Genomic DNA, 27068 nt, shown 5'->3' with positions numbered 1-27068 from the left:
CTGGGTAGAAGTGATTGTGTGGAAGCAAGTTAGGAGGAAGACTTGGGTAGTTTTTCCTCCTACCTTGCTTCACACAATCAGTTCTATCCAGATTTTCCTCTTACCTTGCTTTCACAGAAATGAAAAATGAGAGCACACACAGCTCCCAAACCTGGGTAGAACATAGTACTTGATTGTGTGAATGACCTCCATGTCTAATTTTACCAAAATTGGATGGCTTTGGAGAGAGTCCAAACCCAAACTTGGCCTGCCCAGTTCATATTCTCCTTCTCCAACTACTTTCACAAATATTTGGAGTTTCAAGAACTCCAAATGGTGGTGAGAGGTTGTTGTTGTTGTTGTTGTTGTTGTGTCTTAAATTGGATTTAAGCAACTGTGACTGGGAGGAAAACCCATCTTCTGCCTTCTATCTGCCTGCCTGCCTGCCTGCCCACCTATGCATATCTCATTTTTTTAAAAAAGTTTTAAAAAAGCTCCTTAGCCTTTTTTTTTTAACTCACAAACAGCTGACAGCCAATTTCCAGGTTTCTCTTGTGTTTTTCTGGTGTGAGGTAATTTCCCTTTAGATTTTCTGATGTTACCTCACTTCCCCTGCGACTTTCTGGTGTTATGTTAGCTTTCTCCTGGGTTCACCATGAGTATCTGTGGTTCGCTTTTAAAATTTTTTTAAATGTTTTGCCTGACCCCAATCCCAACCCCAATCCTAGCCCCAACTTTGAGAAGGGTCCAAAAAACTCCGGATTGACACTTTCAGGATCAGATTAGATCGGGCTGGACCTGATCCCGACTTTTGTCCTCATACACAGGCCTAGTTGGGACTCAAGTGGGCTGAAGGAGTGGCATTAGCACTATTTCTTTTTATACAGGGTGGTTGGGATTTTTTAAAAGAGAAAGACAGGCATTTTATTTTTATTTTGGGTAGCCAATATCCTCATGATCAGTGTCAAATGCCTTCAAAGCTCAGTCATACCATGCACCTGGGGCAGCATTTTCACCCATTCCTCCTCCCCGCAGAGGCTCTCTGTGAGACCTGGAAGTAAGACCAGGGCCATGTGACCCTCAGGCCTACTCCTAGTTCCAGGGGGAGAAGGGATTGGTGAAAAGATGTTTTCCTGCACATGAGATGTTTGATAGCTAAATGCTGCAGAGACACTTGGCGTTTTCCAAATTGTGAGTGGAATTGTCAGCCAATGTATTTTGTCTTTAAAAGACAGACAGAGATATGAAGACCAGAGGCAAAGGTTGACAGGCCTCTTTTAATTACATCTTTGGTAGTTGTGCAGAAAAAGGAACTCTGACATTCACAGCCTTTCTCACTCCAGCATGACATGTTTGAACTATGCAACTACCTAGGTTCAGTCAGACCACTAGTCTATCTATAGCCCAGAATTGTCTTTTCTGACTGGAAACTAGGGATATGCAAAACGTTTCAGGTACAGAATGTTCTATACCCAAATCTGCCTGTTTTGGGCGATTTGTGCACAAAACAAATCACCCCTCTGCAAGTCCTGAAATATTCGGCTCCAGAACAAATCGCCCGAATTTCAGAGCCAAATGTTTTGTTGTTTCGGACCTCCATTTTGTGGTGATCTCCGTGTAGTTTTCATTTTGTGTTTGATGTCTACTTGAATTTCCCGCCCTTTCAAGCTGATGTATAAATATACTTCATGTCTGAACATTGCTTTTGTGTACCTGAAGTATGAATTTCTACTTGGGGTGTGCATGGAACCACTTTGGGTGGTTCGGTTAAAGTTAGAACTGAACTCAAGCCGCCTGGTCCACACAAATCCGCATGGTGATGCAAATAGGCTCTGCAAATGTGCAGAGGTCACTCTAATAGCCTCAGTGCAAGCAACCCCTGCCCAAGCTGATGGAGGAGGCATCAGTGGGGCCTAGGGGAGCCACCATTCACTGCCACACCCAAGGAGCTGTGCAACCGCCATGATGTGGGAAGTAATCTCCCACCTGCCCCCCAACGACCATTTTTCAACCCCAGAGGGTTCCCCCAGTTCTTATAAAGGGGAATCTTATTTACTGGATTCTCCTTTGCAAGCACTAGAACCGGTTAAACCAGACTGAACCAGTTCAGTCCAAACTGGGCTCAGTTCAGCTTGAGCTTGGACTGGCCTCCCTTTTTGGAGGGCCAGTCTGGTTTAAGCTGGAACCATTCAAACTAGGCCTTTTGACTCAAACCCGGTTCAAGCTCAAATCTGTTTGCATGCCCCTATTTTCATAATGAAGGCCAGGCCTGAGTTTCAGCATCTATTTTATTAGAAAACAGCATCTTTCTGTTTATGTATTGCCCTTCTGATGTTCCCCCTTCAAGACTTACATGTATCTTTGCTCAGTGTCTCTTCAGTTGTTCAAAGTTCTCCTACATCACATAAGACCTTCATGCTTGCTCGTTGTTTAGCCTAGAACTGTCTGATGCTGAGCTTAGGTTTTTTACAATGCTCTGAAAACATCATCTAATTAATGAGAACTAATTAAACATTCACTCTTTTAATCATTTCTCAAATTTGGTTTCATCATTATTTTTGTTATAATAACCAGTTTAGAAAGCAGCATTAATTTGATTATTTACTACTTTAAAACAAACAAGCTGTCCTTTTAAGTTTTGTTGTAAGAACCAATGGAGTGGAGTGATTAAGAGTGTGAACAGTGGGATGGCAGAGCTTTATTCACATCTCACTTCAGTCATAAACTCACTGGCTGACATACAGAGCAAGAATGCACCAGTGCAGTGAGAGAGCAGCCTAACAGAACTTCCCAACTAACTGCACCAGTATGCTGGGGAACTGGCAAAGTTTTATGTCAGGAAAATCAGTCTTTATTGGGCAACACTTATATAGAACAACAGATAGATATACTATGTTGACCTGAACAGCTACTTCAGTTTTTTATTCTCAGAGTACTTCCCTGCTAGCCTTTTGCTCTGGAATAGACATCCTTATTTAAATTTCTCCAAAGTGCAGTTTTTCTCTGAATAACAGGGTTTCCGAAAGAAAAAAATTTAGATAATTTCTCCAGATGGGTTCTTTGCATGATGTATCCAGATACTTCACTTCCATTTGTCTGTGTGGGTTCCTCTCCCATGTTTTTTCAGACTTATGGCAATTTGATCATAGAACATAAATGTGGCTCCAGATTGTCCAGTGTGGACAAAGTGCTAGTAGGGTTCTCTTGCTTCCTGTTGATCATGGGAGATAGAGAAGCTATTCAAGGAATAATAACTATGATTTGCTTTATATCAGTTTATATTCCCATGCAAATGTGCAGCCTTTAATTTCTGATTCCCTCTCATTATTTTTCTTTTTCTTTTAATGGCAAAATAGTGTTTTTCCCCCAGGGTGCATCTGCCCACTACAGAGAGAAGAATTTCTTCTTTTAAAGAAGAAGCGGGAAAGTTGAGGTGAATTAAGGAGTATCCTCACAGGAGAACAATGGATTTGATTCTGCTTATACAGAATGCCATTCGGGGATTCATGTGTGCAATCATTCCTTTCTGCCTGGGATTGCTTTTTAATAACAGCTTCTGTGTGGCCTTTTAAAATAATCATCTCATTAATTGTTTTCTCAGAAGAAGAGCAAACATTCAATTCAGTGCAGTGCCTTTTCAAGGGAAATTATCAGGCCCATCTGAGCAAGAGGGGGTGGGCAGATGCCACCACTGCTTTGCCAGCTTTGAAACGTGCATTGGACAACTATCAGTGGGGTTAGAAAGGCAATGACATTTTCAAGAGGATTGAAAGCCCTGTTCACATTCAGCTTTGGGGCATAAAGCAAAATGGAGCAAGCCTCCCTCCTTTGAGGTTGCTAATTAATACTAATCCATGCATGTGGGTGAATGGTGGGTGAATTCCTCCCAGTTCCATTTGAAAATGGGACACCAATTTTTAATTCTGGTTGGAGATCTGACTCAATGAGCATCAACACTTACAATCAGAGGCAGAGAGTGTAGGACTGCCCCCTTGTTCTCTCTGTACTATCAATCTCTGCTCTAAGTCTGTCCTGATTGGTAGACAGATATTCTTAGCGCACTTCCCCTTCTTTGTGCTTTCTGATCTTTCTTCTTTCTTCCACCATAATGTAGCCAGTACAGGGTGGAGGCTTTCTATTCCAGTTTGTAACTTCTTGTTTAGCCCTTAAGCAATTGTCTCCAGCTCTCCTCCTTGAGCTCTGTTCTTATCAAACTGGGTTTCTCTGCTAAATAAAGAGTTGATCAAATTCTCCCCTACATTTCTGAATTTGGGGTGTGTGTGTGTGTGTGTGTGTGTGTGTGAGAGAGAGAGAGAGAGAGAGAGAGAGAGACTTCACAGACTTTTAACAGGACTTCTAGCCTCTGCATTTCTTAAGTGAGCCTGGAAGAAGAGAAAGGAGACTAAGGTGATCCTCTCCTCTCCAGATTTAGTCCTTTGTATTAGAGAGGAGGTGATTCCTAAATGGGATGGACTACACAGGGATACCCCTGCCTGATAGTTCCCACCTGACAGGAAGAAGGTAGCCTGTCCTTTAGCTGCCACACCTCAAAACATACTTTGAGTAGGGCAGGAGCAGCTGTTTTAATGGGCTGAAGCTCAATGTGTAAACGTGCCCGATTGTTACCCAATTTCAATATATCTGGCAAATGCCTCACATTGCTCTTCCACTACAAATGACATAGTTAGGACTCCCACTGGTCCAACATAGCTGCTCAAATCTCCAGAATCAATGGTGTCCTCTTGGAACACCACCCCTTTGAAATGGACAGTTCTTATCTTCTTTCTGCTCCAGGGACCCTCTTGTCTGAAAAAAACCTGAACCAATTGCAGGATCTTCTCATTATGCCCCTTTCTTTGTGTCTCCTTTTAAACCTCCCCCCCCACCCCAATTTCTCCAGTTCAGGGTTCAGATTATGGGATGCCACAAACATAAAGTTCCCCGAATCTCAGAACTGCCATATTCCACTACCGCAAAACTGGGCAGCCTAACAGAAATACTCTGACATTGGACGAAGATTCTGCAAATCAAACATATTAATGTGGATGTTTCCTGTCTTTATTTTGTGTTTGCTCTTGATATGTATCACAAAGGTTTGGCAAGGACCATGATAATCAAACTCACACCTTCCCACCTTTCTTCTTGAGTCTCAGAGCACAGGAAAGCAGAGAGAGATATGGCGGGCTGCTGTGTCCTACTGTCTCTGCTTCTGCTATTTAAACAGTTCTTGGCTCTGTTTTTGCTCCTCAGTCACTTGAAAGCAGAAATTCTAAATATAAGAAGCTCCTTGTTTTTCTACAAATCTAGCGCCTGTACACTAAAAACATAGCATTCTCCTTTTACTTACAAGGTTAGCCTAGGTTGAAGGAAATGGCATAACCTCATAATCAGCAGAAGTAATATTTTAGTTCCAATTCTATGCATGCCACCTTGGTGAGCCACATTTTCAATTGAGCTTCAAAATAATTTCAGATCCATCACTTTGACTGGGCTTTTAAAATGAGCTGAGTTCCACCTTCTCCACTATCCGTCTCCTAGCAATTTTTCCATTCACATAACATACAACATACCTCATAAGCAGTTTAGCATATCCTTCAGCAGCTGCCAAAAAAACACACTTCTTAGAGAGAAGAAAGGGGGACCACTCAAGCATAGTGAGTGGTCTACAATTATTCTTCTCCTTTCTTTTTAATGCTAGGATGTCTAGTCCATAAGATTCCCTACTGCCTTGACTGATGCTGTGATGATCTACCAGTGTCAAGGATGATTCTGTGCTGACTTACCAAAATAAATTCTGTGCCTGAGGGAGTTTTTTGCAGGGAGGGTGGGGAGGGATTCTCCATTGTAAAGGTCCCAAGAGGAATGTTCTTTCGTGAATCATTTTGTGAACTGCTGGCTAGTCATATACCTGTAGCAGTTTCAGCTGACATGGCATCAAGTTTTCAACTGACCCAACTGATAATAATCCCTCTGTGGATAGATCCTTTTCATTCAGGATTTCTGCTGAGCATCTCGTCTGAAAGACAGTAAAATGCCTGAATAAAAGAATGAAGCAGTGTGATGTCTGCTTTAGAGACACTTCACAGCCAGGCAGAAAGCAGAATTAGAAAGGGAGCTGGCTGTTGTTGATGGTTTGTCATTTGGAATATGAGCAGATTGCCTCACTGCATTCTCCGCAGTGCTGACAATAATAAATATGCTGTCAAACTAATCACATGTGATTTGGGAGTTGCACCGACAACAGAAAAAAGAACTGCAGTTTATTATTGCAAGGCAAGTGTCCCCCACCATCACCACCCAAAGCCCATGTTTTAAAAGGAGGCAAAAAGTGAGAGCAAGTGTGGTACAGTGGCCTTGGGCCTGGATTCAAATGGCTGCTCTGTCACATATTTGTCAGGTGGCCTGGCATTTGGTAAGGCCCATCTCTCACCTTCAGTTCTGCCATCTATCTGATGGGGATAAGAGTGACCTATTTAAGCTTGCTTTGAGGACAAACATGAGCAGATGTAGTGAAGGATTTTGCAAATTAAAATGAGAGATGACAATACAAAAGCTTACTTCAGGGTGGTATTTGAGCTAATGAACCCTAATGTCAATGGATGACATCCTGACTAAAGGGAAATCCTGTTGAAATTAAGTAATCTTTTAGAGTAACTCCTGAACAATAGTAACTTTGTCTGGATGTCAGCCAGTACATTAGAAATTAGTAGAACCTCCTGGAGCTTTCCAAGATAGCAGGCTTTAGAGTGGGTTTTCTATGAGGCTTTACTGCGAGTTTGAAGTTACCCAAAAAAACGAACTGAAAAAGTGGATTGTTTTTATTTATGTAATTAATTAATTTTATTTATATTTATATCCCGCTCTTCCTCCAAGCAGCCCAGAGCAGTGTACTACATACTTAAGTTTCTTCTCATAACAACCCTGTGAAGTAGGTTAGGCTGAGAGAGAAGGGACTGGCCAAGAGTCACCCAGCAAGTATCATAGCTGAATGGGGATTTGAACTCGGGTCTCCCCGGTCCAAGTCCAGCACTCTAACCACTACACCATGCTGGCTCTTACGCTGGGTAAGGATATAAATCAGGCTACACTCTAACACACAATGAAAAACCTGAATTCTGTGTGAAGTGCTCCTCAATAGCTCACAGGGACTTCAGGATAAATTTGGCCAATATGTGAATGCACACCTCCATTCTGGAGGAGATGTGAAATAAAAGCCAGGTGTAAAAAAACTTCCTAATACTTCTCCAGGAAAGGTATGGTAGATTCAGAATTTTCTTTCAGGAATCCACCCCTCCTCTGCATTCCAAGATCTGATTTCTTGGTTCTACCATGGTACCTACCAGAATCCAGCAGGAACCATTTTTAATCCTACTTTCATACTGGGTAAATGTATGAAAAGTGACACCAGCATTATGACAATGTAATTGGGATGCTAGTGTGACCGGATCATATGATTGCTCTGCTCATCTTTCAATACCTACTGATTATGAAAGATTAAACAAATTAACCTCTGCATTCAGTGATTAGTATTACCAGATGCTGGGAACAAACAGAATGAATGTGGTTAAGCTAAGCTTCATCATACTATTTGTATAATAGTATATAGCATATCAGAATCAGAATCATTTTATTTACGGCCATAAGCCAAACAGAACTAAAACTTTAGACTGTTACCAAGCATAAATATTTGACATAAAATAACTAAAAGATACACAAATATAGTATATCCTTTCCAGAGGCATCTGACTGACCAGTTCTGGAGAAACAAAACTAGACTGGATGGGCATTCCATTTGATTCAGCAAGACAATTCTTGTGACAACCACGGATGGTGATTTGAATTACTACAGTCATTGTATACTTACCCAAAATATGATCCAACCTAAGGGCACTTCCATATGGCTGAAAACAACCATGGGTTGGCCAAATATGGGATTAGGGATGTGTAAGAACAGCTTGGGGCAGCTGGCGGTGGGGTAGGGAGTAGTTCCTTTAAAAAGCAGGTATGGAACTCCTTACCTGCTCTGCCACTGTTCCAGCGGCAGGGCCTACTTTCCAAAATGCTGTGTGCCGTTGCACCGCTGTTCCCTGCAGCCTCCACATGGCATCAGCACAGCCATGTGCATGCCGACGCTGCATGGAGACTGCAGAAAAGAGCACCGCAGCTGCACGTAGCCTTTTGGAGAATGGGCACCACTGCCAGAACAGTGGAAGGGCAGGCTCACCTGCTTTTAAAGGAACTGCTCTCTGCTCTGCTGAGCCGGTTTGAATGCCGGCACCTGAACCAGTTCGTGCACATCCCTATACTGGATGGGACTGTCCTGGATCAGTTTTTTTTTTTGGTAGTGCATATTCAGTAAACACATGCTGAGCCTATGTCTATGTGGCTTTTAGCTTGTGGGCAGGTGACTGAGCATTGTAGAAAAAGTTGGTTTTGCTTTAATGTTCCTCTGTTGTGTCTTTTCATAGACGAAAGTACACTGATATAAACTCAATGAACACAACTTATTACTCTTAATATGGCAACATGAGTGTACATGTTACTTTACAGAACAACAAAACTACAAAACAAACAACGGTCGGAGCCACCTGCTCTCACATGAACCTGGTTGGCAATCAGAGGCACTAAATTCTGTTCTAGAATTCATCATATCTATATCTATATCTATATCTATACACACACACACACACACACACACACACACACACACACACACACATACACTTTAACCTATATTCAGTCCAATTCATTCAAATCAACGGTAATACAAATCAATACAACATACTTACAATATGAGCCAACAAAACTATATAGATATTAGAAGATCACTACTAGAAGTTAAACTACGTTTTTAAACATATCAAAATGCTCAGAGCTTCCAGGCTTCATGAATAAAGTCAGAATTGCCTCGGTTACACTCTAAATAAACAATATTTTTTCCCCAGTTGCGATAAAATTGTGATTCTTTTCTCTGGTTTTTCATTGTCTTTAGCTTATCTGATTCCCCCCCCCCCAAAATTGCCCACGACCATACTTTATTGTACTATCTCTCCACATTTAGCTTGTCTAGTAGTTTCCATTGCTGTGCCACAATTGTTTTGGCAGCCAGGATTAGGAAAATAACTAATTCTTTATCTTCAACTTTGGTATTATTTCCTGTAAAAATATGTCAAAAAGCCAAGTCTGGAGAGTACTCTACTCTTTGGCTTGTTATATTACTAATTTCAAAGAAAATTTTATCTCCAAAAGGTTTAATTTTCTCACATGTCCACCACATATGGTAATATGTACCTTTCTGTTTACAACCCCTCCAACACTGTATAGAATTTTGTTGAGAGAATCGAGCTAATACTTAAGCTGTTCTAGAATTCATGTCATTAATCAGGCTGGTACACAAGGCAGGACCTTTTCAGTGGTGGCACAAAAATTATACAATACTTTCATCATGGAAATGGCCTAGTCTCATTTCTTTATGTTTTTAGGCACCTTTGGGAGATGCTACTACTTTTCCTGAGGTCTTGTTGCTGCTTTATACTTCTTTGTAATCTTATTGCTGCTGATATATTTTTGTCTTTTTGTAAATAGTGTTGTGTATTTTTAAGTAGAAAAGTGGCATATAAAATAATGAAATAAAAATATCCTAAGTTGCTTATTGCAATTAGAGCCTGCCACGTATTTATAATGTGTAAAATCCATTCATTCCAATGGGGCTTCCATGAGATTCTCAAATTGTGAATATTGGGGTTCACAGTTCTCACAGAGACAAACTAATGAAAATCAATAAGGAGGTTCCATGTTGTTCACTGCAGAATGTATTATTTTAGACTAATATTTATTTTATATAATTAATTGATTTAGGAAAGATTATGCCTCAAAAATACATATACCAAAAAAATTCTTGAAAGGGATGACATATAACATGATCCTATGCATGTTTATTTGGAAGTAAATATCATATAGTTCAATGGGCCTTACTTCCAAAGAAGTGTGTGTTGGAGCACAGCCCCAGTATTCTACCTGATCAGCTATATTTTATAATAACATCTTCACAGTACATCTGCCCAATTCTAGTACACAGTACGTCTGCCCAAATATGACAACTTGAGAGCAAACTGGGGAAAAGAAATGGAATTCTAGTTCCTAGCAATATTGCTTTAGGTGTAAAACAGTGTGATTTTGAGGAGGAGGTTTGAATCAGCAGCCTACTGTCATTTGGTTTTGCTGCTAAAAAAACACCACAAACCTGTAAGCAACTTAGTGTCATAATCCATTCTCTCAAGAGAAGGCCAGCAAACATGCACATTGCACCCGGGGTGTGATAACAAAATGAAACGGCTACATCACATTTACACTTAAGGAATCCCATTTCTCTCAAAGTTAGCACCCTGTCAAGAACCCCAATGTGAGAGACTGATCTTTTAAAGTATGTGACAAAATCTGGAACATGAAAGGATAAACAACTTTGGCAAAATCAGTAGGAGGGAGCCAAGTAGGATATTACTTTAGTTTCTTTGACACATATGAATGGAATGGGAAGAAGCGTCACCACCGATTCTACAGTCCTGCTGTTCTTGAAATGGAAGCAAATAGAGGCCTGACCCAAAGGTTTATCTCATTATTAAGCTGAGGCCTATGTCGCTTGATGAGATACTCTGCAATGTTTAATTTTGTAATACTTTTTTGTTTTCACTATCTCCCTCTCCCCCGCTCATCGCTTTATGCATTCAAACCTGGACTCTTAACTCCAGTGCCCAAGTGCTCAGCAGCAGCCATTTTAGATTCTCTCATGCCATTGTGCATAGCTTTTCTTCTTGACAACCTGCAGCAAAGAAAGACAAGAAGGAGAAAAAGAAAAATGGGAGTGGCAGTGCCAGTGTGACCAACTTTAGAGTCATGTTGTGACTGTTATAGGGCATGTGTCGCAAACAATGGAACCATGGTAAACATGATATAGTAAGCACATCCATGTTGCTTGGAGGCCCAGAAGGCTGAAATAGTAGTGAATTGTTGAGAGCATGGGCTTGACATCCTCCTGGAACATCCTCTTATTGCATGGAGGGCTGTTCGCTCTTGCTGCATCCCCCTTTCAATCACATGGGCCAGTGTAGTATCACCAAATCATGTTCTTGCTTCTCCCAATCTCAGAGAAGCTCAATGGCTACTAAGAACTGTACGGTCATTGCAGCAACATGCCTCCCATTATTCCCAAAGGGAAGCTTATTGCTGCAACAATTGCACAATTCTTAGTAGCAATGGAGCCTCTCTGAGCTCAGGACAAGCTGCAAGAACATGGTTTGGGGAAGAACAGAAACAGCACACAGCCCTTCCATAGGCGGTGCATTGCACTGCACTGCACAGTATGAGAGTACATAAGATCTGGCAACATGGTAATATCACTAAGGGCAAGTGAAGCTATTCACAGTGAGGGCACTTGCCCATAGGCTTGTTTTGCTATGAATAGCACTTACATAGCACTTACATTTATATACCGCTTTATAGTCGGAGCTCTCTAAGCGGTTTACAATGATTTAGCATATTGCCCCCAACATTCTGGGTACTCATTTTACCGACCTCAGAAGGATGGAAGGCTGAGTCAACCTTGAGCCCCTGGTCAGGATCGAACTTGTAACCTTCTGGTTACAGGGCGGCAGTTTTACCACTGCGCCACCAGGGGCTCAACATGTCTTCATAGCTTATTGGCTATGTGATGACCTCACTGTTTCCAAGCTGACTGTTTTTTTTTTTTTTGTTTTTGTTTTAAGCACTGAAGCAGAAGCCCACCAGAACTGCAAACAGATTCACCCACTTTCATGTGCACCATCTCCAAATTGGTAAAATTGGAAGGGACAAGAGGGGTATTTTGCAGGATGAGAAAATGTTTGCAACATTCTCATTATGGTTTAGCACTAATGAGTTAATATCTGTTTCCCACTCACCTTAACTACTGGCTGTGGTACTGTTTAAAACAGTAGTCATCCTGAAAGGGGATGACTGTGTGCAGCTGAGCTGTTATTGAAGCTGCATTCTATTTTATCCTCCCCACAAGAATATAAGGCAGGGGCTTCTAGGTGGGAAGATAGGAGAACTGTCTGCAGCGAGGCTATCATTGTGTTCTAATTTATCCCCCTTCCTGCACAGATGTATAAGGCTGGTGTGGTGTTAAGCAGTGCAGACTGATGCACAGGAAGAAAGAAGTACCTCTAATGAAGTCCTACCTACTAGAGTGGTAGTTCACCCCCCTGGGAAGAATGTTGATAGGCTGGTGTGAAAATGTTGATAGGCTGGATGTTGATAGGCTGGATGTTGATAGGCTGGTGTGAAAGAGGTATACTATGAGGTCTGTCTGGTTTACTCCTTTTCCTGTATTTCAAATGGATAGCAGCCGTGACAGATGAGAAAGGCAATCAGTCAGAAAGGAAGTAAAAGGTTCCATGCAGAACTGAAAGCCCTTGGAAGACTGGAAACGGCTGGATTATCCTTACCAACCTCATTGAGTAGTATTTCCAGTGCAAACCTTTTTCTTCAAGAATAATTAAAGACTAGCTGACCTGGTGCAGAGCATCTGCGCCCCTAGTCCTCTCTGTCTCTCCCCCCTCCCTTCAGCCCATGTCTGTTCTCCCCCCCCGTCCGCTTTCTGTTCCCTCCCCACCCACAGGCCTGGCCGTTGCCTTCCCTCACTGCCCGCAGCCGGTGGCACTTTCCCTCGCTGCCCACGGCTGGCTGCAGTGTACCCGTGGTTATCTGGCAGCTGCTCACTAATTCTCGCAAGAGTTGCCATACATGGGATTAGCCATGGGTATGCCTTCGAGAACTAAATATATAGATTATGTGGATAGAATTATCATAATTGCACACATGGAAATGTTCTTACTGAATTCATTCATTCATTATTTATTTATTTAGTTAGTTATTTATCAAACTTCTATACCACCCAAACTTTTGTCTCTGGGTGGTTAACATAAAACAATTAAAACATTTATAAAAAGTTAAAACAATTCAACTATTTAAAATCAGCCATAAAATTAAAACAGACAATTTTAAAAAGCTGGGAAAGCTTGGGTGAAAAGATGGGTTTTCAGATTTTTTAAAAAAATTGCCAGAGATGGGGAGGATAGTATTTCAACAGGGAGTGCATTCCACAATCTCAGGGCAGTAACCAAGAAGGTCCGTCTCTGTGTAGCCACCAGATGAGTTGGCGGTAACTTTAGACAGACCTCCTCAGATGACCTCAATGAGCAGTGTAGCTCATAGTGAAGAAGACACTCTCTTAAATACCCAGGACGTAAGCCATTTAGGACTTTCTAAGTTGGTCTCTGGGTCATCTCGGAGAGACCACATTACTCCTTTGCTGATGGAGCTTCACTGGCTGCCAGTTGGTTTCTGGGCAAAATATAAAGTGCTAGGAGTAATGTGGTCTCTCCGAAATGACCCAGAGACCAACTTAGAAAGTCCTAAATGGCTTAGGTCCTGGGTATTTAAGAGAGTGCTAGTTATAGCACTTTATATTTTGCCCAGAAACCAACTGGCAGCCAGTGAAGCTCCATCAGCAAAGGAGTAAAGTGGTCTCTCCGAGATGACCCAGAGACCAAACTGGCTGCCGCATTCTGAACCAACTGAAGTTTCCGGACTATGTACAAAGGCAGCCCCACATAGAGCACATTACAAAAATCAAGTCTGGAGGTTACCAACAAATGTACCACTGTTTTGAGGTCATTGATCTCGAGAAACGGGTGCAGCTGGCGTATCAGACTGAGCTGATAGAAAGCACCCCTGGCCACCGCCTCAACCTGAGAAACCAGGGAGAGGTGTGAATCCAGAAGTATACTCAGACTGCGAACCTGTTCCTTTTGGGGAAATGTGACCCCATCTAGAACAAGTAGATCCAGATCATCTCTGGAGTTCTGACCCCGTACAATAAGTACCTCCATCTTATCTGGATTCAGCTTCATATTCTCCCTCATCCAGCCCATTACTGCTTCCAGGCAGGCATTTAGGGAGGATATGCCAGCTCCTGAAGAAATTGACATGGAGAAGTAGATCTGGGTCTCATCAGTGTACTGGTAACACCCAGCTCCAAATCCCCTGATGATCTCTCCCAGCGGTTTCATGTAAATGATAAAAAGCGTTGGAGAAGGTATGGAGCCTTGAGGGACACCATACTTAAGCTCAGATCTCGAAGAGCAACAGTCTCCAATTGACACCATCTGGAATCTGTTTGAGAGGTAGGAGCAGAATCACTAGGGTCTCATCAGTGTACTGGTAACACCCAGCTCCAAATCCCCTGATGATCTCTCCCAGCGGTTTCATGTAAATGATAAAAAGCGTTGGAGAAGGTATGGAGCCTTGAGGGACACCATACTTAAGCTCAGATCTCGAAGAGCAACAGTCTCCAATTGACACCATCTGGAATCTGTTTGAGAGGTAGGAGCAGAATCACTAGGGTCTCATCAGTGTACTGGTAACACCCAGCTCCAAATCCCCTGATGATCTCTCCCAGCGGTTTCATGTAAATGATAAAAAGCGTTGGAGAAGGTATGGAGCCTTGAGGGACACCATACTTAAGCTCAGATCTCGAAGAGCAACAGTCTCCAATTGACACCATCTGGAATCTGTTTGAGAGGTAGGAGCAGAATCACTAAAACAGTGCATCCTACCCCCAACACTCTCAGATATTCCAGAAGGATACTATGGTCAATAGTATCGAAAGCTGCCGAAAGATCCAAAAGGACCAACAGAGTCACACTTCCTCTGTCAATTCCCAATTGAAAATCATCCATCAGGCCGACCAAGGCAGTCTCCACCCCATAGCCCGCCTAAAAACCAAATGATAGAAACAAATGAATTGACTCTTAGAATATATTTTTTTCTTACATGTCAACGTCAATTAGAATAGAGGGGAAAGTTAAGTTTGTTAAACTTAAGAAGGGCTTAGACTAAACATGAGATAAAGAAACCACTGGAAATGGGGAAAGTGTGCAGCACTCAGTGTGTGGCTACTGTGAAAAAGTCAAGTTCTAGGGATCATTAGGAAGGGAATTTAAAATAAAAAGGCTAACATTATTATGCACTTATACAAATCTATGGTGCGGCCACATTTAGAGTACTGCGTGCAGTTCTGGTCACCAAATCTCAAGGAGGACATTGTAGAACTGGAAAAAGTACAGAAGAGAGCAACCAAGATGATCAGGGGCCTGGAGCACCTTCCTTAGGAGGAAGGCTACAGCAGCAAGAGCTTTTACTTTGGAAAAGAGGAGACTATGGGTAGCCATGATAGAAGTATATAAAATTATGCATGGATTAGAGAGAGTGGACAGAGATAAATTTTTCTCCCTCTCTCACAACACTAGAATCAGGTGCCATCCCATAAAACTGAAGGTTGGGAAATTTAGACCTGAGAAAAGGAAATACTTCTTCACACAGCACATAATTAACTTATGGAACTCTCTGCCACAGGATGTGACCAGCTTGGATGGCTTTAAAAGGGGCTTAGACAAATTCATGGAGGACAGGTCTATCAATGGCTACTAGTCTGGTGGCTATTGGCCACCTCCAGCCTCTGAGGCAAGATGCCACTAAATACCGGTTGCAGGGGAGCAATGGCAGGTGCAGGGGCAAGCCCTTACCCACTGCCTGTTACCTTCTTGAAGGCATCTGGTGGGCCACTGTGTGAAACAGGATGCTGGAGTAGACAGGCCTTGAACCTGATCCAGCAGGGCTGTTATGTAAATTAGCAAAGTATTAGTGGTTAGCAAGCTAATTATTATAATATGAAGAAAGGAATCTGCTCATAACAGCATCTTTAGAAGACTTTTTAAAAAAGCTGAATAACACTCTAGACGTTAATTCTATCACTCTATGGGAAAACTCAAAAGGTGTTATTAGTGGGATCATTATTCTGAAAGCTTTTTTTTTTTTTAAGAAAGGGAGACAGAGAGAGAAAGTTTTAGTCAGATAAAGTATGTGGAAGAAATAACACAAATGATCATGTTTTTAACCTATTAACAGCAGACTAGATGAAAGTAGGAAGTAGCTTGGTCTATTAAACTCTGTAGAAATAGAGAAATAAATGGCCAACATCCTTCCTGTGCCTTGAAGAAGCATTCCCACTGTCGAGAACTTCCTTAGTTCTGCAGTGTCTATAGCACAAGGCTAAGGTGATTTTCTCTTATCTTCCTCACCACTGAAAGCTCTCCATGTGATGCAGAAGTAGGTCCCTGAGGGCTATGCGACCTCTAGGGGTGTGCTTTTGGTACTGAGTGTTTCTGGGGCAGAGGAGATCAGCAAAAAGCACTTCCTCCTATATGATAGAAGTTGCTGTTCTAAGGAAGGCATACAATGAGGCTGAATTCATACATAACACCAAACTGGAGGTAAATGTGGCCAAGGTTTCAATTTGCAACTCCAAATCATGCCACAGATGTTCACCAAACTGTGCCTCTCCAAACTCCAGTTGCAGGAGAGGGAGCCCCCTCCCTTCTGCTCAGCCACCAAGTCAGCTCCCAGCAAACTTCATGGCCTGGCTGTGGGCAAAGCATCATAGTGTCTGCCACACAGATGTGACTGGCCACGATTTCGAGGGGCGCATGTCCGCCATGCTTGGCTAGCTCCAGCTTTGTCACCTGGCTTCCTCGCGGTGATGACAGCATAACCTCTTCCTACTCTACTCCCAGCTATGTTGTCTTAATAAATTTGCAGCAGAGAAGTGGATCACGGGGTTAATATTTGGCAGCACATGGGCACATTCTCAAGGGGGGGTGCAATTCTGGTCATGGGTTCCATCACATTTAAAGCTCCATCTGCTGCACTACATGGCATGGGAGCGCTGCCAGCCTTGATTACTGCAAGTCCTGTTGCTTGCTTTCCTCCCCTCCACGTCTGCCCTAGAAAATCATTTCCCCCTTTGCACCCACCATGCAGAGCATATGGGGACCCACAGGCCCACACACATCAACACCAGGATGGAGTGAGCTCCCCACACACCTTCAAAGCCCCAGTGTGGTCCGTGCCACCCAGGTGGAGTTTTGGTTTGAGGTGGGGGTTCCCATCCAACCATGCTAACTTGGCAAAGAGGCAACTTTTAAGGTGGTGATTCTCTTTATTTAGCAGGGGGAGAGTAACTGGCCCTATCCACTCCCAGTACAGGACCTCCAGTGACTGTTGCTGGTGTCTGTCTTATGTTTCTTTTAGATTGTGAGCCCTTTGGGGACAGGGAGCCATCTTATTTATTTGTTATTTCTCTGTACCGCCCTGAACCATTTTTGGAAGGGCGGTATAGAAATTGAACAGCCTATATTTTGCGACAATATCTATAATAACCAACAGTATTGATGATAAAATTCAGCCATCCCAGGTCCTTGGGAAGGACTCGATGTCTGGATAAAACTAACCAGTCAATAACACCTGTCTGACTGTGTAAACAAGAAATAATAAGAATAATAATAAGAATAAGAATAACAACAACAACAACAACAAACATCTGCCACACAATACACCAGATATAACTGTAGTCGAGAAGAAAGAAAAACAAGTCAAAATAATTGACATAGCAATACCAGGGGATAGCAGAATATAAGCAAAAGAAATAGAAAAAAATAACAAAATACAAAGATCTACAAATTGAAATTGAAAGGCTGTGGCAAAAGAAGATCAAAATAATCCCAGTGGTAATTGGTGCCCTAGGTGCAATTCCAAAACAACTTGAAGAGCACCTCAACACCATAGGGGCCACAGAAATCACCATCAGCCAATTACAAAAAGCAACTTTACTGGGAACAGCCTATATTCTGCGACAATATCTATAATAACAGCAACAACACTGATAATAAAATTCAGCCATCCCAGGTCCTTGGGAAGGACTCAATGTCTGTATAAAACAAACCAGTCAATAACACCTGTCTGACTGTGTAAATAAATAATAACAACAACAACCCACAGGCCGCAAGCTGCTACGTACTGCTCTGCATTCTTCATTGACTTGCCTGGGGCCTCAGGGTCAGGGGCTCGCTCCTCCAACAATGGGTGCTTGCCAAGTTGGGCTGGGTCAGTTGACTAGTCCAGAAGCAGTAGTGGCCGGGCAGAGAGGGGGCATGGTGAGGAAGAGAATATTTAGATTCGGGGTCCTGCACAGTGCCACCTCCTGAACCCCCTATTAGCCTTGAGGCACATTCACCTTGCCACAACAAAACCATGCCTGTACAGATAGCCCATCACTGCCCAATACCCACACCACCTCTATCACTGCCTAGTGCCCACCAAGCTTCCCACCCCCCTACCACCACTCTTCCCCCCCCATTTGCCAGCACTGTGCCACAAAAAGTAGTTTAACGTCACCCACCTTCTCAATCTGGCACAAAGTCTTCTTGGTCACTTCAGACACCCACACCTTCAGCAGCCAACCCACAGCCCTCTAAAAAAAAAAGCATCCCCAACTATGTCTGCAAGCAGGCCCTGTGACCAGGGGCTTCTAAGTCCTTCACCCTCTTGCATACCATGTTCTAGTAAGGGCATATCACTCTCATCCCGAAAGAGGTTCCCCAATTAAAGTTGTTGCAGCTTTTCAATGTTGGTCTTGTCATCGACCCACCTCTTCTGCCTCTTGCACAGTGTATGTGCCAGTGTTTAGGAGGCACCCATCTGTGTCCAAGGACTGGACTTGCACCAATTCCTGGCCCCTAGCATCCCTGGAGGTCTCTCCCACACCTCACACTCCTGCTGGGTGTTGGGCAGAAGCTGTTGGTGTGAGGGGCTGGGGGAGATGGAGCTTTGCTGGGAGACCATTGTGGTTGCAGCCACTGACCACCAGGCCTTCTAGAGGTGAAATGGGTACCCAAAGCCAAGGCAGAGTGCTATCATCCCGTGCCAAAGGTGCAGGTGAGCTCCTTCCTCATGAGAGCCTAGAAAGTGGGGATGTTCCCATGGGGGAGAATGGCTGTGCCCTCTGAGCTCTCGGGGCAGTGGCAAATGGTGCTGCTCAGCTGCTGACCATGGTGGAGGATGGTGGAGAGGACATTCTGGTGGAGGATGGAGGAGAGGGGATTCACTTTGTGTGTGAAGGTTTAAGTAATTAAAACAGAACACTTAAAAAAACAATTTAAAAACCTTGGAAGGCCAGGCCAAACAAGTAAGTTTTTAGGGCTCTCCTAAAGGCTGACAGCGAGCCTAAACTGCAGATATCTGCTGGGTGTGCATTCCATAGGCCATGAACAGCTACAGAAAAGGCTTGGTTCCGACTGCCACCAGACATACCGGTGGTAACTGGAGATGGATCTCTCCAGATGACCTCAACATGCGATGGGGATCATACAGAAGAAGGCACTTTCTAAGGTAGCCTTTGTATTTCTAAGGCTACCTTTGTAAGGTAGCCAGCACTTTGTATTTCACCTAGAAACATATTGACATCTTATGTGTGGTGGTGCTGCTGCTTCCTGGGGGGGGGGGCTGCTGGGGCACAGGGCTACAGTGCTGTGCTGTGTGCTGCCCACCCCAACACACCCTTATTTCTGGACACACTGCCACCTGCTTGGGTTAGGCAGCAAGACATGTGCAGATGCAGTTGTGAGTGCCTCCCCATTGTGCATCGTCCCATCCTTTGACCCCCAAGGAATCCCCCAAAGCAACCCTCCTCCCCCTTGACAGCAGCTTGCAGCTGGGTATAGTATGAGGGTTGGGGAGGATGTCATAGGCAGGGCTCTGAGAGGTGGCCAATGAAAGCCTCAGCATGCATGGAGCAGTCACATTCTTGGGAGGGTCTGCACCGTTGCCTCTATGATTGTGGTTTGGAATAGGCACAAAACTGTGGTTGTAGCTGTGCTAGGAGTCGGACGTAATGCCTCAGCTGCCAAACCTCAGGTCTTGGCAGTAACCCTAGAGATAACCAAAGGTTCAAATTGGAGTCTGGCAAGGCAAACCAGAGGTCACTTTCAGCCCATAACTGCAGTTTCACATCTGGGCATACTGGAGTTCCAACCTTGGCCATGGTGCATTATGTCTTAATGCAGCCTGAGTCAGGATGTTGGCCATCACATTTAAAAAACAAACATCATTTGAGATGGCCCATAAAACTAGTAGATGTTTAGCTTATATGTTTTTTAAAAACACCATAAATCTAATACAAATGAGAAAGGAAGTATGACTCATCAAAACACTGCAAAACAATTTGCAGATTTTATCCCTAGCAATAGCAATAGCACTTACATTTATATACCGCTCTATAGCCAGAGCTCTCTAAGCGGTTTACAATGATTTAGCATATTGCCCCCAACATTCTGGGTACTCATTTTACCGACCTCGGAAGGATGGAAGGCTGAGTCAACCTTGAGCCCCTGGTCAGGATCGAACTTGTAACCTTTTGGTTACAGGGCGGCAGTTTTACCACTGCGCCACCAGGGGCCCTGAAGTTTTATTCTCTGGATTCTCCACATAATGATGATGATGATTTATTCAATTTCTATACCACCCTTCCTAAAATGGCTCATAGCGGTTTACACAGATAAATAACAAATAAATAAGATGGATCCCTGTCCCCAAAGGGCTCATAATCTAAAAAGAAACACAAGATAGATACCAGCAACAGTCACTGGAGGTACTGTGCTGGGGGTGAATAGGGCCAGTTACTCTCCCCCTGCTTAATAAAGAGGATCACCACTTTAAAGGTGCCTCTTTGCCAAGGTAGCAGGGGTTAGCCAAGTTAGCAGGGGTTACAATGATGCAATAGTTCAGTTTCTGGGAAGATTAAATATTCCAAAATTAACTACTACTTATTAACTTCCTTCAAGTTCATATACCCGTGGACAAATTAAGAGCCTCAGTTATTAACTGAAGTATAATGTGTGACCAGGACCAAATGAGTTCACCACACAATAAGACTGTTTTCAATATATTAAGTGAACCTTTATTAAAACTATTAAAAGAAGTTATGGAAACAAATATGCTTCCAAAAACATGGAAATAAGCAAAAACAGTAGTAACCGTTACATAAGGAAAGGATCCAACTCAGATGAATTTGTACAGACCAATAGCACTTTCTAATCAAGACTCTGACCTGGCCTATTAGGTCAGCTCACCTAAATTAGATCATACATAAGCATGCCCATATTGATCAGACAGATTTCTTAAAGATAAGAAACTCTCTACAAATATATGTATCATCAACATTATTGAGTCCTTTATGAAGTCCATGTCTCTCAGCTATACCTTACAAGTTTATTTTTAGATGCAGAAAAGGCATTTGATGGAGTAAGATAGATCCTGTCAAGAAAGATCTTGTAAAGAAATAATGTAAATATTACTATGAATGGGAAAGGAAATCCATTTAAGATCACTTTATATGCCAAGGGTGTAGTGATTTGTTTTACAAAGCCTGATAAACTTTTGTACCACGTTTTAACAACACTATTAAGGGTTTTTCAGTATTATTGGGCTAGAAGATTGATGTTGATACATCTTAATGTCTAGTTATTAATATACCCAGAGCTATAAAACATAAAAAATAAATCAACACAGCTATCTCAAAGTCTCAGGAAGGACATACCAATTAAAAAATAGGAATATGGATCATGCCAAATAAGGATAACTAGTATGTGATACTCATTGTTAAGGCAAAGTTGTTATTTGTAAATTACACAGCTAGCAAAGTTCAAGAAAGTAAATATATGTTTGTGTGTGTGTGTGTGTATACACACACACACACAAATGTGCTTGCAAAAGGGAAATAAAAGAACAGTTTTAAACTTGGTGTATACACACACACACACACACACACACACACACACAAAATTAAAAATTAGGAATATGGATCATGCCAAATAAGGATAACTAGTATGTGATACTCATTGTTAAGGTTAAGTTGTTATATGTAAAGTACACTGCTAGCAAAGTTCAAGAAAGTAAATATATATTTGTATACACACACACACACACACACAAATGTGCTTGCAAAATTTAAATCATAGTAAATTTGAATCAGGATTGTGCTTGCAAAATTTGGTATCTGAAGGTAATCAGGAAGTATGACTTTATTTTGCATAAACAAACTCTTCCAAATATATAATAGATTTAGCTCAGTTGAACTATAACAAATTAATACAAGAGGTTAAGAAGAAATTAACCAGATGGTCAGATGCTGTTATCATGAATGGGAAGAAAAACGATAGAGATGTATGTTTTGCCATTAATTCTGTGTTTACTGTTAAATATTCCCCTTTCAATAGCAGCAGCAATGATAAAAGAATGACAGATAAGAGATATGCTGTTGAAATTTGTACGGGTTTTAGGGGTGTGCAATTCGGATTTTCGGGTGATTCGGCTCGGACCCGAGCTGAATCACCCCCGTTCTGTTTTGTGCCCGAATCTGGGTCACCCGAATCACCCTTGATTCGGTTCGGATTCGGATTTAATCCGAATCCGAATCCGAATCGATTCGGGGGGGTAAAAAGGGGCCCAGGGGCAAAATTTTGGGGTGGGGTGGTAGAGCCCAATGGGTAGAGTCTACCACCCCAATTTCAGGGGGATTGGGCAAAGTCCTGATTTTTTGTGAATTTTTAAAGTTTTAGTGACTTTGGGGCAGTTCGGGGGCATAGCATGGGATTTGGGCAAAAGGAGTGGGGTGGGGTGGTAGTGCCTAATGGGTGCAGGCTACCACCCCAATTTCAGGGGGATTGGGCAAAGGGCTGATTTTTGGTAAATTTCTGAAAATTTCATGTCTTTGGGGCAGATTGGGGCATATTGGGGCAGAAAGTGGGGTCTGGGGCAGAATAGTGGGGTGGGGTGGTAGTGCCTAATGGGTGCAGGCTACCACCCCAATTTCAGGGGGTTTGGACAAAGGGGTGATTTTTTGAGAATTTTTGAAGTTTTGGTGACTTTGGGGCAGTTTGGGGGCAGAAAGTGGATCTGCCCCAAAATAGTGGGGTGGGGTGGTAGTGCCTCATGGGTGGAGGCTACCACACCAATTTCAGGGGGATTGGGCAGAGGGCTGATTTTTTGAGAATTTTTGAAGTTTGGGTGTCTTTGGGGCAGATTGGGGGCAGAAAGTGGATCTGCCCCAAAGGAGTGGGGTGGGCTGGTAGATAGTGCCTGATGGCTGGAGGCTACCACCCATCCCCAATTTAAGAGTGATTGGGCAGAGGGGTGAATTATGGTGAATTTATTTGTATGAGGTTTGTCTTCATAAGGTGAAGTGTGCTAAATTGATTACTTCCTCATATTATTCATAGTAAAGGAAAGTGTGAAAAAGTGAAAGTGGGGTCATGAGAGTTGTTTAATTGAAAAAAATCTCATTTGCTATGATAGAATGAGAATTCACACCTCAGAAGTTTTTTCTGAGGTGTGAATTCTCATTCTATCATAGCAAATGAGATTTTTTTCAATTAAACAACTCTCATGACCCCACTTTCACTTTTTCACACTTTCCTTTACTATGAATAATATGAGGAAGTAATCAATTTAGCACACTTCACCTTATGAAGACAAACCTCATACAAATAAATTCACCATAATTCACCCCTCTGCCCAATCACTCTTAAATTGGGGATGGGTGGTAGCCTCCAGCCATCAGGCACTATCTACCAGCCCACCCCACTCCTTTGGGGCAGATCCACTTTCTGCCCCCAATCTGCCCCAAAGACACCCAAACTTCAAAAATTCTCAAAAAATCAGCCCTCTGCCCAATCCCCCTGAAATTGGTGTGGTAGCCTCCACCCATGAGGCACTACCACCCCACCCCACTATTTTGGGGCAGATCCACTTTCTGCCCCCAAACTGCCCCAAAGTCACTAAAACTTCAAAAATTCTCAAAAAATCACCCCTTTGTCCAAATCCCCTGAAATTGGGGTGGTAGCCTGCACCCATTAGGCACTACCATCCCACCCCACTATTCTGCCCCAGACCCCACTTTCTGCCCCAATATGCCCCAATCTGCCCCAAAGACATGAAATTTTCAGAAATTTACCAAAAATCAGCCCTTTGCCCAATCCCCCTGAAATTGGGGTGGTAGCCTGCACCCATTAGGCACTACCACCCCACCCCACTCCTTTTGCCCAAATCCCATGCTATGCCCCCGAACTGCCCCAAAGTCACTAAAACTTTAAAAAATCACCAAAAATCAACCATGAACCGAATCACCCGAATTTTTTGTGCCCGAAATTCGGGTGATTCGGCTCGTGCCCGAAAAAATTCGGGGGGCATCGGGGTGATTCGGTTCAGCCCCGAATCACCCGAAATTGTTCGTTTCGGGCACAGATCGTTCTGTGCCCGAAATTTTTTGCACATCCCTAACGGGTTTACATGACCACCCACTCCTGGATTTCTGCAAACTTTATTTGGGCTTATTGATAAAGGTGGATTAGCTTTCCCCATAGAACGCATTGCTATCAAGAGGCCTGATTGGCTCAGCTTTTGTATTGTAATTTGCAAGACAATACTATTGTGTTCGAGCAAGATGGCATAAATATTCATTTAAAAGATATGATGTGGCATTATGTCAGACAGGAAGTGTCCATTGTAAAGAGTAATCCATGTACAAGGGCAATTTTTAAATTTTTTTTGGCTTAGATTAAGAGGAACAGTAAGCCCTGGGCTATCTCCTTTGACAGCTGCATATTATTATAATGATGAGCTGGAAATCAAGGAGTTGCTGGGTGACATACATTTATGGAATGAATATGAACTGACCACCTTAAAGTTTAATACATGAATGATGTATTATGAAATGGATGGATGATGAAAGTATATGCTATAATTAAAAAAAATAATATTGGTAATAATAGACTACTCTGGTTTCACCATATACAGGTTCTTGTGGATATCCTGTATTATTCGTTACATTGTAACCTGTATGCAAGAATGTACTGTCCCATTTAATCATCTGTTGGAGTGGTCTTACGGAAGCAGTGATGGTGATCAGTTGTTTGGTAGATGATACTCAACCTAACAGCTGGGAATGAGGCTGGTCGGAGTGAGGGGCGAGCTAGGTGGCTCATTTTCTTTCACACCAATGCCCAATTATAGCTCTGCCCCTGATGCTGCTGACCCTCAGTGATGTGTTTCTGATTTTGCAGAACCTTCCAGCTGTTGGAAGTGAAGGGCTGTGTGCTGTTTCTTGTCTCAATGACATAGGAGGACAGACTAGTGAGTCAGAGGGCTGGAGGGTCAAGACATTGGTCATCCTTCTCTACTGCTCTGACACTATCTCTTTGGAATGTAGATTGCTAATCTCAGGGACTGACTTCCTTCCTTCCAGCCACTTCCTTCCTTCTCTCTTCTCTTCCCTACCTTCTACCTTGCAACATGCAAGCGCCTCTCCCCTGCACCATCTGTGCAGAGATGCAGAATCCATCAGCATCCAGCTAGATAGACAGATTAGAGATTCTATCTCCTCACTTTCCTATCTAGAATGGAGTTCTCTAATAAATACCACTTATATTGATTTAAAACTATGAACTGGCTCCAAGTTCTCAGCATACACGCATGCCTAACTAAATTCTGCTTTGTTGTGCCTCTGTGCACTCTGCTATAATGAAAAAGGGTTTCTCTTACCAGAGAGAATTCCCAGGACCAGCATGCAAGCAGTGCCTGGAATTCTAATGGCCCTTGCACAACAGCATGCACACAAGTGGAAAGCAGGAGTTGTGCAAGGGCTCCTGCTGTGCCCCCAGAGTCCCTTTAAGTGGGCACATGTCTTTAGTCAGGATGCCAGCCCAACTCTAATAACTTATAGTGGGCCACTTGAAACTATACTGGCATCAGCACATGTGAAGAAGGAGAAGGTGTACTGAGGTATCCCAGTATCCTACTAGAGTATCTCAGAACTCTTCGCCTGAAGAGCCACTAGACACATACTCAAAAAAACTGTTTAAATAAGCACCAGCATGTCTCTCCTTCCTCACATGTGCTGGGGCCAGTATCACTTCAACCAGTTAACTATGCTTTAATTTCATATCTATGTTATTCACACAAATGCTGAACATATCATTTGATTGAGGTTTGATTGTTTATTTATTTGTTTTTATTTTATTTTAGTGTACAATTCATAGCAAAGTGAATGATCACCCCCCCCCCCAAAAAAAGGGAACATAGACCTTATACACAGTCAGAGCAGTGGTCCATCTTAGGGTTGCGTGTTTTTTTTTCCTCCTGGTTTTTTTTTTGTGGCCCGAATCCAAAACACCCCCATTTTGTTCTTTGTTTGAAATCAGCCAATCCGAAACACCCCAATCTTGTTCTTTGTTCGAAATTGCAAAATCCGAATCTGAAATGTTTTGGAGTTTAAAAAATGGCTCCGGGGAAAAACTAGTGGGTGGAGGTTGTACTGCCCAATGGGTGGAAACTATCACCCAAATTTCAGAGGAATTGGACAAAGGGCTAATTTTTGGTGAATTTTTGAAGTATAGGGTTTTCCCCATAGAGAAAAATGGAGATTTCAGCAAAAGTATAGCTTCATGTTGGGGGGAAAGGGGTGGCCCAGAGCAGAGTAGGATGGGTGGTAGTGCCCAGTGGGGGCAAGGAAGCTGCCAAAATTATTTCAAAGGAATTGGACAGAGGACTGATTTTTGATGTAATGGAGTTTGCGTGTCTGTAAAGTTCTTCCCCATATGGAATGATGGACCTCCATAATCCCTGCCCCATAACTGCACTTGGGGGGCACCAGGGTGGCCCAGAGCAAGTGGTGGTGTAGAGCACATAGGGTGCCAACCACCCCCATGCGTTGCTAACCCATGGGGTATTGGGTTCTGTTGTCTTCTGAGATGTTTTGAGTGTAGATTCAGATTCTCTGGTAGCATATGAGAGTGGATTCATGGTTTGTCATTGAAAATCTCATGTGCTACCAGAGAATCTACACTCAGAAAACCTCAGAAACAAGAGAACCCAACACCCCATGGGTTAGCAACCCATGGGGGTGGTTGGCACCCTATGTGCACTACACCACCATTCACTCCTGGCCACCCCAGTGCCCCCCAGGTGGATTTATGGGTCTGCTGAAACCTCCATTATTCCCTAGGGGGGAAATACCTTAAAGAAGTGTAAACTTCAACAATTCCTAAGAAATCAGCCCTTTGCCCTATTCCTTTGGAATCTGGCTTGTGGCAGGTACCCCT

The 27068-nt window shown here is 42.9% G+C and overlaps 1 long non-coding RNA gene across 1 annotated transcript; it reads right to left on the bottom strand.

The window, feature by feature from the left end:
* Positions 1-5179: 5179 nt before the first annotated feature.
* Positions 5180-12356, bottom strand: LOC128340595 (uncharacterized). The gene is made up of 3 exons (XR_008313821.1): positions 12195-12356; positions 10710-10798; positions 5180-5995 (listed from the first exon to the last, which is right to left on the bottom strand). It is a non-coding gene; the product is annotated as an uncharacterized LOC128340595 (long non-coding RNA).
* Positions 12357-27068: the final 14712 nt, after the last annotated feature.

The sequence above is a fragment of the Hemicordylus capensis genome, chromosome 1 (genome assembly GCF_027244095.1).
Source record: "Hemicordylus capensis ecotype Gifberg chromosome 1, rHemCap1.1.pri, whole genome shotgun sequence".
Lineage (NCBI taxonomy): Eukaryota > Metazoa > Chordata > Lepidosauria > Squamata > Cordylidae > Hemicordylus > Hemicordylus capensis.
The sequence above is the reverse complement of the archived record's forward strand: the minus strand, read 5'-3'. Positions and strand labels throughout refer to the sequence as shown.